Source organism: Meles meles, chromosome 8, assembly GCF_922984935.1.
Source record: "Meles meles chromosome 8, mMelMel3.1 paternal haplotype, whole genome shotgun sequence".
Taxonomy (NCBI): Eukaryota; Metazoa; Chordata; class Mammalia; order Carnivora; family Mustelidae; genus Meles; species Meles meles.
Window position 1 is genome coordinate 20,714,125 of NC_060073.1, and position 13,952 is coordinate 20,728,076.

Genomic DNA, 13,952 nt, shown 5'->3' on the forward strand with positions numbered 1-13,952 from the left:
AAGAACAGAATGGAACAGAGTGAAATTGAATGGAATATTTTAGATTTCACTGTGATGGGGTTCAAGACGCACTACCCCAAAATATGGCCCCTTGGCATATTGAGTATTTAAAGCTGAAGGAGTTTGAGAGAGTGGCAGGTGCAGAAAGGTAAGTGTGAGCCCCTTCCCTCCTCACCCTTCTTTCCTGAAACAGATAATGAATCTCTCATGACCCTCATGTGAATGCTGCCCTCATAAGTGGAGCCTTCTTATGTCTAAAGACCAGGGAATCACCCAGAAGAACACTAACAAGCAAGCACTGGTAGATGCCTGCAGTTTTCAACACTTACCTCACACTGTCATGTCACTCCACGGCTGTCTGCTCTTCATCAAACCTTGCGTAAACATACACAGGTCCATTCCTCTGGGTCTTCATTTCCTTGTGGAGGCTCCCATGTCACACAAAATTTATATTAAATAACTTTGCAAGTTCTTCTTCTGTTAATCTACCTTTGTCAGTTTAATTTACAAACCCAGGCAGGGACTCTAAGAGGGTTGAGGAAAATTCTTCCTCCACTGCAAGTGTAGATGGTAAGGTTAAATGCTATTCTGTGAGTTTTTGTTTCAATTATATATGTATATATGAGGAAAGTCATAACTTTTTAAAAAAGATTTTATTTATTTATTTGACACACAGAGAGAGATCACAAATAGGCAGAGAGACAGGCAGAGAGAGAAGGGGAAGCAGGCTCCCTGCTGAGCAGAGAGCCCGATGCGGGACTCGATCCCAGGACCCTGAGAAATGACCTGAGCTGAAGGCAGAGGATTAATCCACTGAGCCACCCAGGCACACTGAAAGTCATAACTTTTAACTATAGCTCATGGTCCAAACATTTGAGAGACTGTGAAGAGACTGGATGACAAAATATGCTTTGCACAGGCCAGTTCTGGTTCAAATCCATCAGTATGGTGTAATTATATAACAACTCCCTTCACTCAAATGGTGATTTAAAAATATGTCAATTTTTTTTGGATACTTTTCCTTTCAAAACGTGGGGTCTAATTCTCTTCTCTTTGGGTGTGGGCTGGACTTAGTGATTGGCTTCTAATGAATACAATACGGTGGAAGTGGCAATATGTCGCTTTAGGACTATGTCATAAGTTACTGTGGCCTCCTCCTTGCTCTTCCTTGGACCAGTCACACTGTTGAAACCCTGCTGTCGCATCATAAGGAAAGTTGAGTGTTGTACAGAGACATATGGGGTAAGAAACGGAGGCCTCCTGCCATGTTTGTCAACCATCTTGGAAATGCATCCTCCAGCCCAGGCAAGCTTTCAGATGACAGCAGCCTGATCAACATCCTGGATAAAACTTCAGAGGAGACCCTAGTCCAGAACCTCCCAGCTAAGCTACTCCCAAATGCCTCACATACAGAAACTTTGAGCTATTAAATATTTATTGTTTTAAGTTTTAGGGTACTTTGTTACACAGCATTTGATAATGTATACACTCTCAAAATTATCTCCTTTGACTGAAAATGATATGGTTACTTTATATAAGAAAGACTTCCAAGATCCTGCAGGGCGTCCAGGAGTCAAGGAGAACAGAAGCATCACATGGAGGCAAAGTTGTCTTGGTTTGCCAAAAAGCAGGGAAGCTGGAAGAGTGGATTCTGATCACAGCAACAAAAAGGTTTAGATTGCTTGACTAGACAGAAAGTGCAGAACATCTGGAAAAGAACGTGGCACGGTCCAAGGGCCAGACTGGCTTCATCAGTCAGGTTTCCCCTGATTAAACATTGCCCCCCTTTCCTAGGATGACGGGATGACAGATCAGAGGATACAGAGCAGGTTCATGGCGGTTTGAAGAGCCCTCACCCGGCGAGTCTGTGCGGAGGGGGATGGATGGGGAGGGGGGACTGGCAATGTGCCTGCTGCCTCAGCTCTAACCCGTCTAGTGATTTTGCCAGAGACTTGGATGAAGACACAAAAGATGTGTTCATCCAAACCTCGAAAGCGCAAGTTACCCTGATAGAGCTGATTTATGATCCAAAGCTCTTCCCAGCCAGGATGCTGGGCCAAAATCAACAAGAAGAAATCTAACAGTAATCAATGTAAAATCAGGCACTTTCAGATCCAAAAAATCAATGGTCCCAGGAACAAGCCCAGGATGGGTGGATGGGGCCTGCTTGGCAGAATTCCACTGGAAATGATCTGGTCTTTTTTATTTGACCCCTCAAGTCAGTGTAAGCAGGAACAACACGATGTGGCTGAAAACAGTGGACACTTCCTAGCTGAATGGGGAGGGCGAGATCCCTTCTGTGGTGCTGCGGGTTCAAATCTGAACCCTGAACTTTGTAGGTGCAGTGTCCAGAGGGGAGACCCAGGAGGGGGCAGTAGGGTCTAATGTCTTCCTGTGAGGAATGATGGCAGGAACCTCAGGGGAAGCAGCATGGGATGTGGGACAGGAGAGGAAGCTGAGCAGGGACTGCCTTGGAGCCTTTGTGGATGGAGCTGGAGAGGAGGGAGGAGCCAAGACTGGTGGATAAGAGGGGACAGGGTGTTGGGTTTCAGGTTGCTCAGAGGAGGAGTGTTCTGACAGGTGGGTTCCTCTGTGGGTGGTTGGGCTGCGGCTGCAGCTGGTACTTCCATCCCTGGGGTGGGCGACGAGAGGCCAGGTGGCCCACAGTCTGGTCCCAGCGGGAGACTGGACCACAGGAGTCCTTCCCTTCCTCTATCCAGACTCAGCCTTGGTTGCCATGGGGGCCTTTCTGCTGGTGAGAGACGTTCCTTGGTCAGAACTGGGGAAGGATGAGGCAAAGAGAGAGGGCCAGAGAGACAGGCAGAATCTGTGCGGTGCCCCCAGCCGCGGGGCTCCATGGACACTCACACTCTCAGAGCGGACAAGGTCACTTCCCACAGGCGTCCATCACATAGGCCGGTCAGCGAGAGGGAGGGAGAAGCCGGAGGACTGGGCAGCCCCAGCTGTCAGATCCTGCAGGGCTCTGCGGGGCTGCAGGGAGCCCACTCTCAGGTGCGGGAGCACACTCACCAGCACATACGCCCAATCCCGCTCAAGCATGTTCAAACGTTGCCTTCATGCAAATGCTCACTCACACACCTTCATACACAATCACACGTGTTCTCCCCAGCTAATACTCATCTGTGTGCACGCTGGCTCAACCCCCTCATCCCTCCCCCACCATGTGCATAGGAGTGGCCCCTGCAAAGGAGTGAGGGAAGCAGGACAAAGCAGACAGAGGAGTTGAGCCCGAGTGCATCACAACAGGCAACACCCTCCACTCCGCCACCCCCTGCCGCTGGACATCTCTAGGGAGCTCTGAAGCTTCAGGGCCCTTCAGAGAAGTCCAGAATTGAAGTGAAGGGGCTGGGCCTTCCTGTCCCTGCATGGACCTGTCACTGAGTACAAGGAGGGGGGACTGCTTGGAGGAGGCAGCTCTCTCCCACCAGGGGCGGTCTTCAGAGATGGAGGAAAGTGGTCCCCAGAGACGGACTGGCTGGTAGCTGGGCGAAGGGTGGGCCCAGATCTGGGCAGCTTCACAACATCCACGATACACTGGCGGACACACGCTTGCATGCACAACACTGGCTGGGCCTCTCCTTTCCGGCCCTGGGCACATCTGCTCTGGGGACTAGCCCTGCGAGGAGGGGAGGAGGCAGAGGGGCCCTGCTGGGAAGGCTGCCTTCCCTACCAGTGATGGGAAGGGGTGGTGGGCCACTGTGGGGGGAACGAAGGAGAGATGGGGATGGCCCAGGATGAGTGCCAGGTGCCTTCCTCCCCGGTTCCATCAGCTCTCCAAAGAAATCTCCACGAACTACACACTCTCTGCTCCATTCTTTTGTGCCTTTGATCTGGCTGTGGGCCCAGGAATCACGGAAGCAGCTCTCAAAATCTTCTTTTGTTAAATCTTTCCGAGGCGACTGGCCTCATTGCAGCTGCTGTCAAGAAGCTTCAGTCTTGGGGTCTGCCTGGCCAAGGCTCGGTCCAGCTCTCTATTGTAACATCTTCTCACACCAGCATGGTTTGGAGAATGTCCCTTGCACTTGACCACCTAGGTATAAAGGCCAGCTCTGCCCTCACCATGGAGACTTGGTCAGACTGCTCCATCTCTCTGTGCCGCACTTACCCAACCTGTAAAATGGGTTTAACACGCACACAGGCTCTGGTCCACTAAGACGCACAGAACCACCCGGTGTGGGAAGTGCTCCTCCAGTCCCTTCTGACCCACACAGCTCAGAAAGCTCATCCCCTCCCTGATGGCCTCCCCTCCCCTCCCTGCCTCACTCTCCAGGCTCTGTGCTGCTCTGCTCCTAGAATAGATCTTGGCCGACACTGGCCTTAATTGTGTGTGTTTGATAAATGGCTCTGCTAGATCTCTCCAGGGCGGCGGCTGTAGACCAGAGTCGGGATGGAAATGGCTACAAGGAAGGTCGGAAGCACAGATTTCAGCCTGGACGAAGGATGCAGGGTCCCTGCTCCCTCGGATCCAGTGCACTGCGGTCGGGACTGCCCACTCATTTCCCCTCTGCTGCTCTTGGGGTGACAGAAGGCGTGGCAAGCTGAGAGAGCCTAAAAGGTTCCTTGGATACCTGTTCCCACCACTCCTATTTTCCCAAATGAGGATGTTGGGGCCCAGAAGGGTTGAGTGACTTGTCCAGGGACACCCAGCTGATACAAGGCAGACTTGAAAGTCTAATTTGGACCTCCTGACCCCCAGGCCAAAACTTTACTCACTGGTCCACCCTGCCTCATTCCACAGCCCTGCAGCCAAGACGATTCCTCCTCTCTGCTCATTTGATTTGGTGGCAGTGTTAAATCGTCCTCCACCACCCTTCTGGCTTCTGAAATACCCAGAGTGGGAAAAGTTTCCTGTGGCACCTGATGACGGAAGCTCGACCCCTGGACCTTTCATTTGTTTTCTATGTGACTTTGGGTGATTTACACCTTCGTTGAGCCTCAGTTTCCCCATCCGTAAAATGGAGATGCTGCAGATGGTTATCTCCCTCACAAGGTAGGTGTGGTAAATACGATCGCATAAGAAACATACTGAGCAATGTATCGACACAGAGGACCTAAATGTTGGCCATTACTGTGACTGGGCCAAAGAATTAAAACTCATGAATCAGGCAGCAGCCCACCTAGCAAGCAGAGGGGAGATCCAAGGAGGTACAAAAGGGATGGTCTTTATAGGAAGGTCAGTGGGGCAAGAAAGTTACTAGCAAGAAAAGAAAGGATTGTTTCAGGCAAGGTCACTTTCTGTTAGGGGGAAGAACAGAGGTGATCTTATCATGTAGATGACCTCATCTTCCTTGGAGAAGGTTGGGGGGAGGGGTGGGGATAGAGAGGGCCCTTGTGACAGATGACCTCACTGGCACTGACCAGAAATTTCCTAACTGCCTGGTAAAGACTACATTGGGGGAGGTTGAAACTGAAGTCAGGCTAGGTCTTAAGCCTGGGTTTGGTGACCTGGTCTAGCATAAGTGACTCCATCTTGTGCTTGTGGTTTTCTTTTTAACACTAGTCAGGATTCTTAGGGCCGCCTTGTAAGGCTGGGCAGTTTGTGCACTGCACAAAGGTACTTAGTAGGAGTATGTAGGGCTTAAATGCAGCCTGTAATCATCCCCAAGCTGTGTACCCTTGGAGCTGTGTCTGTTCCCAGGAAGTTCTATTTTCTGATTCATCGACCCAGCAGGGACATCGTTTCTTAATCTGTGCAAAGGGGCTGTGTGGTACAGCCCTTTATGTCCCGGCTGGAATTGGAAAGGTACAGGGCAGGATTCCAAACTACTCTCATCTGGAGACCGCAGAGCCTGAACTCCACCATTTAAGCTTCCCCTCGGGTCCCATGGTCATTTTGGATGGCCCGAAAGTCCTATTTAAAGTGAAACACCCTCTGGAACAGTAACATCCTAAAAATACTGACGCCTTATCCTCGTTGTCATTATCATCCTCACCACTGTTCCAGATCTTGAGTGGATCAGTCTTCCTGCCATGGGGGTGGGGTGGGGGGCAGGACAGGGACTCAGGATCGGGGGAGGGAAGCAGCCCAGGGTGGGGAGCAGGGTGCCACAGTGTGAGGCCACCATGGCGAAGATCCAGTTTTCTCTCTGCCTTCACCATTTTGTCCAAGCCCGACTCCAGCAGAAGGAACGAGCCCACTGGGTCCCCAGTCACAGCTGCAGCGGCAAAGGCTCTGATTTACTGGGGAGCCCCACTCCAAGGAGCAGTATTAATGCTAGTGATAAAGCTGATCCCCCGAAGCAACTCCATTTTAAGGGGAGTGAGGGACACATTCCAAGGGAATGAATCTCAAAGGGTGGGATTTCAGACAAGGTAGAGGCAATGTGGAGGAGCTACGGGGTCCCCTGGTCCTTCAAATCGCCCCACAGAGGTGGCTGCCAGTGTCATACATGCAAAAGATCTGCCTTGCATGTGGGGTCCAAGTGACATTCCAGACATGGGGCGTGTTGGGGAGCCCCCAGAAGCACTCGGATGAAAGTGATTTATCAAGAGACTGCTCTCCCGAGGAAGCCTCGAGGCAGTTGGGACAACAGGAAGGGAAGCTGAGGAAAGTGGACAAGGATGTGACCTCAGCCCTGGTCTTGGGGGAGGGCAGCTTCAGCTGGCAGCGCAGAGACACCTGGGGTGTAAATTGTGCCCTGACGTTAGTTAGGATGCTGGAGCCTTCATATGCTGAACCCATTAGTCGCTGGTGAAGTGTTGCCCCTGGCACTTCGGCCCCCTGCCTTTGCAGCAAAGGGGCAGAACTGAAGGACAGGACGGTCCTCTGCAAAGGGACAAAGAGATGCAAACACTGGCTCTTGGCAGAGAAAGCACACAGAAGCCCAGCACCTACCTAAAAAAACCGGAGTGAAAGGTAACAGGATCTGGGCTGGGTGCCTGAACTATCTGCTAGATGGGACAAAGGGTGTGTGTGTGTGAAATCTTTAATGTCCCCTCTGTGGAGGAGTCTTATCTCCAGGCATGAAAGGTTATCTAATATTCCAGCCCCCATTTTCTACTCTCTCCATGCCACAGGAAACATACTATTTGTCCCACTGCCTCTTTGTGGAAGGCCCAAGATCAGGGGGCAGATGTGGGGGGGTTTGCCCTGAGGGCCTCGATGCTGGGTGATTCTACCTTAAACATCTAAAACCTAGGGCCACCTCAGCTCTCCCACCATTGCTGCTTTTTCCTCTTTTTTTGAATGATCATATCACAAATGAGCTGGATTACTGATGTGATTTTACCCTCCCCCCCAAATCTCACACACATCAGAAAAGGGAGTATCGCAGACACGTGTGCTCTGATTTTCAGTCTTGTTGGGCCCATGGCAGCAAAGGCTGCGTTTTAACGCTGGTTCCCAGGCCAGGCTGGAGTAGAGCAGGATAAATGGAGCTATTGAAAGTTGTTATAGAACAAAAATTCAGCCGAGTAAATTGTAGAGATCTAATTGGCTTTATTAATTGATTCATGAATCAGGCAGAGGCCCATCCAGCGAGTAGAGGGGAGCGTCAAAGGCTCCAGAAAAGGAAAGGTTTTCAAAGGTAGAAAAGAAGCAGAGAAAAGGAAATTGCTCCGAAGAATCCACGGTGTGAGGCCAGGTTGCCCTCCTAGAGGGAACAGAAGGGTTCTAAAATAAACTTCCTAGGGCCAATCAGGAAATTCCCATGTGGAACTGGTTAAAGGTGACATTCCAGGGGGTTGAAGCTGCAGTCAGTTTAGGTGTGAAATCTCAGTTTACTGACTTGGGGTCTTAACCTAAGTGAGGCCATTTTGGGTCTGTGGTTTTCTTCTGTAACAAGGTGAGGGATTGCTCTCCTTTCCCCCTGGGGCTCCATTGCCCCCAAATTCCCCCACACAGGTGTATCGGATTGAATGTGTCCCCTCACTTCTGAACTGATGTCAACCCAGAACCTCAGAATGTGACTTGTTTTGGGGGCACAGTGTCTTCACCGATGTAGTTAGTTAAGATTAAGTCGTACCGGTTTAGGGTGGGCTCTACGTCCAGTAGCACTGGTGTCCTCATAAGAAATGAAGAAGAGACACACCCAGGGAGAAGTCACGTGAGGTTGCAGGCAGATTGCAGTGCGGTGTCTACAAGCCGAGGACTGTTGAGGGTCACCAGCACACACCAGAAGCTGAGAGAGAACCGTGGGATGGACTCTGCCTCAGGCTCCAGCAGGAACCCACCCTAACTCCACCTGCATTTTGGACTTCAGACTTCCAGAACCTTCAAAGAATAGGGTCCTGTTGTTTAGAGGGCATCCAGTCTGTGTTATTTGTGGAGGCAGCCCTAGGAGACCAATGCAAGAGGAATCCAGAAGAACCAGGAGGGGCATCAGCATTCAGCCCCTTGCGGCTTCTGTCTCTTGGTGGCACTACAGACCCTGCCAGGCTCCAGGGGGCCTGGGAAAAAGCTCAACTGAGCCTTCTCTGTGGTACCCCTTGGCCAGAGGCTAGAGAGAACTTAATGTCCTTCAGATGCTCCCAGACCCTGAGATGCAGGCACCGGCAAAATGGCTCTGCTTGGACAATTGGATCAGTCAGTGTACGGAAGTACCTAGTTTCTAACTGGATTTTCTGGGACCCTGGGGGTAGGGTGGGTGTGTTAGGGTTTTCCAAGGGAACAGAACCAATAGAATATGCATGTATATATGTACATGTGTGTGATATATCACACACATCTAGATCACACATATGACATATGTTATCTATCTCTCCCTTTCTGTATCTATTTAACACATATATAACGTATATATCTATATACAACATAAATAGCACATATATAACATATATATCTATATAACACATATATGCTATATCAATACAGATATAAGGAGCAAATAGATTTATTTTAAGGAATTGGCTCATTTGATTAAGGAGGTTGACATGTTCAAAATCTGCAGGATGGACAGATAGAGGGGAGAGCTGACAATATGATTCAAGTCTGAAGATCATCTGCTAGAATTCCCTCTTGTTCAGGGAAGGTCAGTCCTTTGTTTTGTTCAGACCTTCAGCTGATTAGATGAGGCCCTCCACATTATGGGGAGCAATCTGCTTTCATCAAAGTCCACTGATTGAAATGTTAATCTCATCCAAAAACAACCCTCACAGAAACATCCAGAATATCGTTTTACCGAACATCTGGACACTTTGGCCCAGCCAAGTGGGCACATAAAATTACCCATCATGATGGGCAAGTATTTTGATCTCCCTTCTAGAAAGAAGAAAAAAAAAGACATGGAGAGGGTGAGTGATTTATCCAAGGTCACAAAGCAAATTAACTGTGATGAGGAGTAACAGTTACAGAGGAGTTACCAAAAAGGGGTTGGGCTGACAATGATAAAAATGGATTTAATTCACATGCCCTCCAGACCAGAGCTTTAAACCTCTGCGGCTCTCCCACATGGCCCCAATGGATAAGGATAAACATTTCCCATCCATATTTACATTCATGTAGTACATTTTGCTTATATGAGGCCCTGCAAGGCAGGATAAACAGAGGCCACCATGGAATGAATATCGTTTTGTGCCAGCAACCATATTTGTGAACATCCAATCATCTCAATGACACTTTGAAGTGACTATCATTTCCTCCTTCTTATTGATGAGAAGATGGAGGCCCAGAGTACTGAGGAGGCTGGCTGAAACCTCACAGCTAATAGGTTGTCTACTGGACTCTAGAGTCTGCTCCCTTGTCTGTGTATGGCCCACTCTCTTCCTCAGGGTGTCCTGACCAAGCATTTGGGGACTGAGTCTTTCACAACATGGTGCACAGTAGCTTCACCTGGCAGTCGCAGCAACTCTGTTAAAAACAGGAACTGGTTCCATCTGTCAGAGCAGGAGCAGGGGTGCGGAGATGTTAACTGACTCATGCTGGGTCACACCACTAATCAGCATCTTGCCCAGAGTGGAACTCACTGAAGAACTGACGTTAGGGTTAAGTTTCACATTAGTTGAGCGATTATTGTATTTGAGGCCCACGTATCAACTTAGCTAATACTTTCCACAACATAAATGTAATAGTTGACAAGGATTTGGCATCCTTCAATGAGTTTTCATTTGCTCCTCCCTACAAAGCCAAGAGATAGGTGTAGGTATGGCTCTCATTTTATAGATGAGGAAACTGAGGCACTCAGAGGTCAAGTGACTTGCCCAAGGTCACTACCAAGCTACCAAGTAAATGGCTGGTATTTTAAAGCAGGAAGTTTGATGCCAAAGCCTGGAGACTTAGCCAGTGTCATAGGATGTGTTTTTTCACTCATTCACTCAATAATTTATGAAGTGTACTATATGCCGGGCCCTCTTCTACTGAGGTGACATGCTTTCTTCTTCTGTTTTCCCTACCATTCAGAGATATAGAAGGGGCAGAGATATAAACTCAGCCTTGAACTCTCCCAGTTTAAACCTCTTAGTGGGGGACAAAGCCAAGAAACAAGCAAACAAAAGCCTTTAGATAGTAGAAGTGTGAGAAAAAAATAAATGAAGGAAGTCTGAGGACAAACCTAGCTGTTGGGAAGGGACTGTTTGGGGTAGAATCTTTTAAGCAAAGCTCTGAACGACAAGAAAGATCCAAGCATATGGATATCTGAAGAACGGGTATTCCTGGTAGGAGGAAAAGCAAGCACAAGGGCCCTGAGGTAAGAATGAGGGGGTATGTCTGTTCAGCAGATTGATGGCCAGAATGGAGGAGCCTAGTGAGAAATGGGAGGAGTCCAAGATGAGGTGAGTGAGTATTACAGGTGCTTGGTCATGTAGAGCCTATGCTTCAGATGTTCTTGGTGCTGACAGCCATTTTTCCCCTTTTAGTGGCTAGCGGAAGTCTGTTCTTAATCAGATGGCCCTCTCTCTTCACTCCACAACTCAGGTGTTCATGCTGTTTAGGCTAAGTCAGAGGTTGGCCAACTTTGAAGACACAGGTAGTAAAGGTTTGGGGCCTTAAGAGTCATATGCTCTCTGATGCCACCATTCCACTCAGCTCATGTCCACATGCTGGAGGTAGAAATCCTGCCTGAAGAAAAATCTTCCCCTACAGAACTCTTTGTCTGCTTTCCAAAGTATATAAAAACTTAAAATACAGGCCCTCAAATGCCTGACATGTAGATGACCCTGACTAGCACGAGAGCAGCCACAGGCAGTGTGTGAATGAATGAGCACTATGTGTTCTAATAAAACTTTATTTACAAAAGATGAGAGAGGGATTGCTGATGTGGCTGGGCAAGTGGGTCCCTACAGGAACAAATCCTTGAGAAGGTGGCCGCCCGTCTCTTCATCCCACAATGTCTTCCTTTGCTCTCTCCCTCCTCTCTACATTCCAAGCAGCTCCCCCAGACATGACGAGCTGCTGAGAGGGCCATGCCCACGAGAGTAGGAGGGGAGGGCCTGGGGTCTCAAGGATTTCATAAAATCCAAACAAATGAGGCAGTGGCAAATATACCGGTGCTGGGACATCCTCAGGACCAATCCGACCGTCTCCTCGCCATCCACCTTTGGCCTCTTCCCTCCCTAACAAGTGAGAGGCAATGGAGTACAGGCAGAAGGCAGGAGGGAGGAAGAGAGCCCCTCTCTCTGCTCTGGCAGCTTCTGTAGTGAACCTTCCCGACGTGACAGATGCTTACGGCTCTAGACAATGAAACGGATCATCACCTTCTATCTTAAGCTGGGGTCATTATCCCTCAATTCTGCAGAGGCGCATCCGAGCCTTAATTTTTTTGTTGTTTGCATATGAGATCATTTCAATTAAAGGGAACTGGAAACACTTCCCTCCATTTCTTTAGCAAACACAGCCTTATTGCTTCCCACTCAAAAAAGCAAAGAAGCCAATATTACAATTAAAAACAAACAAACAAACAAACAACTCTTAAGCAGAGATAGTCAGGCTATGGGTGAAAGGACATTTGTACATATAGGTATTTTATCAGGAAAAACACATCTGTGACCTTCGCTCTAAGTCAGTGAGCAGTGGAACTAATTAAAACAGCCAACACAGTGGGATCACCCTTCTTTTTTCTTTGGTGTTACTCAGGTCTTCTGTTACTCTGATTTGATGCCAGGGAGACTGTTCCATATGGTGGAAAGTAAGTGACTCAGGGACAGGCACAACGTTCCCCCAATCACTGGGTACAAGAATCCAGTGGGGGTGATTGCTAAAATATAGATTCTTAAGCTCTGCCCTTGAGAATAGAATCTCCAAGAAAGCATGCCAGAGAATCAATATCTTTAACATTTGCTCCAGGCAGGTGTGGGGAGTTCAGTGTATGATGTAAATGATGCACAGGCAGAGTAGGGAGGTTGCCTGGGTCCTGAGAAGTCAGGAGGAGCCAAAGTTGTAAGACGATAGTTCCCATAAATAAGCAAATACCTTGAGGCAGGAAAAAGAGCTGAAGGTGAAATGCCAGTTTGTGAAAGGAGAAACAGACCCATAAAAAGAAGCAGAGACGGAACCTAGCTGACTCAGTTGAGTGGAGAAAAGCGTCAGAAGGAAGGTACACGATACTGGGCATGCACAAGATCAAGGAAAAGCAATGTGCAAGCGAGAAGGTGGGGCAATGTTAATAGTAGGCAAAGTAGAATTGGAGGTTAAAAGCACACATGAGTACGAAGAGACATCATATGATGCAGGGCCTATTTTACAGAGAAGATATTATGGTCATAAACATGTATGTAGCCAACAACACAGCAGCTAAATACAAAGGCAAAAGTATTAGAGATGAATGGAGAATTGCCCCTAAAACAGACAGTTTCAGTGGAAGATTTTTAGTACACCCTTTTCAGAATTGTAGATCAAGTAGATTAAAAAAAAACTGTCTTGTTTTGGTAGCCACTCACCATATGTGGCTTTTGAGCATTTGAAATGTAGCAAGTTGAGATGCGCTGTAAGAGTGAGATATAAATGCCAGATTCCAGAAACCATTAAAAAAAGAGAGAGAGAGAATGTGAAATATCTCATTAACAATTTTCATATGGGTTGTTTGCTGAAATGATCATATTTTAGATGTATCAGTTTAAATAAAATATCATCAAATCGATTTCACATGTTCATTTTTGCTTTTTTTATTTGGCCAATAGAAACTGTAAAATGACATAGGGGGCACGGATTGCATTTCTTCTGGATAACGCCGCCGTAGATGGACCAAAGAACATCAAGTGGTTCTGTGGGAACCCATCAGCTTCTAGTTCTCATCCTTGGATTCTAAAACCTTCCTCTTATTTCAAACACATCTTTAAAACCATCACCCCTTCCTGGGCCTTGGCAAGTAGGAAGTTTGTTGTGTTCCAAGAAGCTGTGGATCCCATCCTACTTTGTGACTCTCTACTGCAGGTATCTGGGTCTTAGATGTGTTACTTATAAGATAAAAAATAAATCTTACCAGCAGGGTTGTTGTGAGGATTAAATGGGAAAGCATAGTCTCCCATTTTCTAAAAAGATAAAATTAAAAATCAAACAGAGATGAAGGGGGGCCACAAATTTTACTTCCTGTCTCTGGGCCCCATGCTTGTGGAGCTGTGAAAACTCTGAGGCAGACCCCCGCAGGTCACAGAGCCCTGTGGAAGGTGCTGTGTAGGAGTTGAAGATTTCCCACCCTGAGGATTTCACACTGACTATCAGGAGAGCACGAGTCAGGAGGCCTCACTCTGCCTAGAATTAGGATGGTTTCTCCTCTATAGATGCCTTAGAACCGAGACATTGAACTTCAGCCACTCTTAGGGGAAATGGCAGATGATTGTCATTGCAGATTCCTAGCATGTTCAAGCCAGAAAACCCTAAGTAGTCAATGGTATGGTTGAGATTAACCAAGTTGTCCCAGTTTTATCTGGAACACTCCTGGTTTGAGCACCTAAAGTCCCACATCCTGGGAAACCTCAGTCCCGAGCCAATAGGATGGGTGGTACTCCATGTCCTCACACCCAAGTTTTAGAGACTTTCCCTTGTTAGAAGAATCACTCTG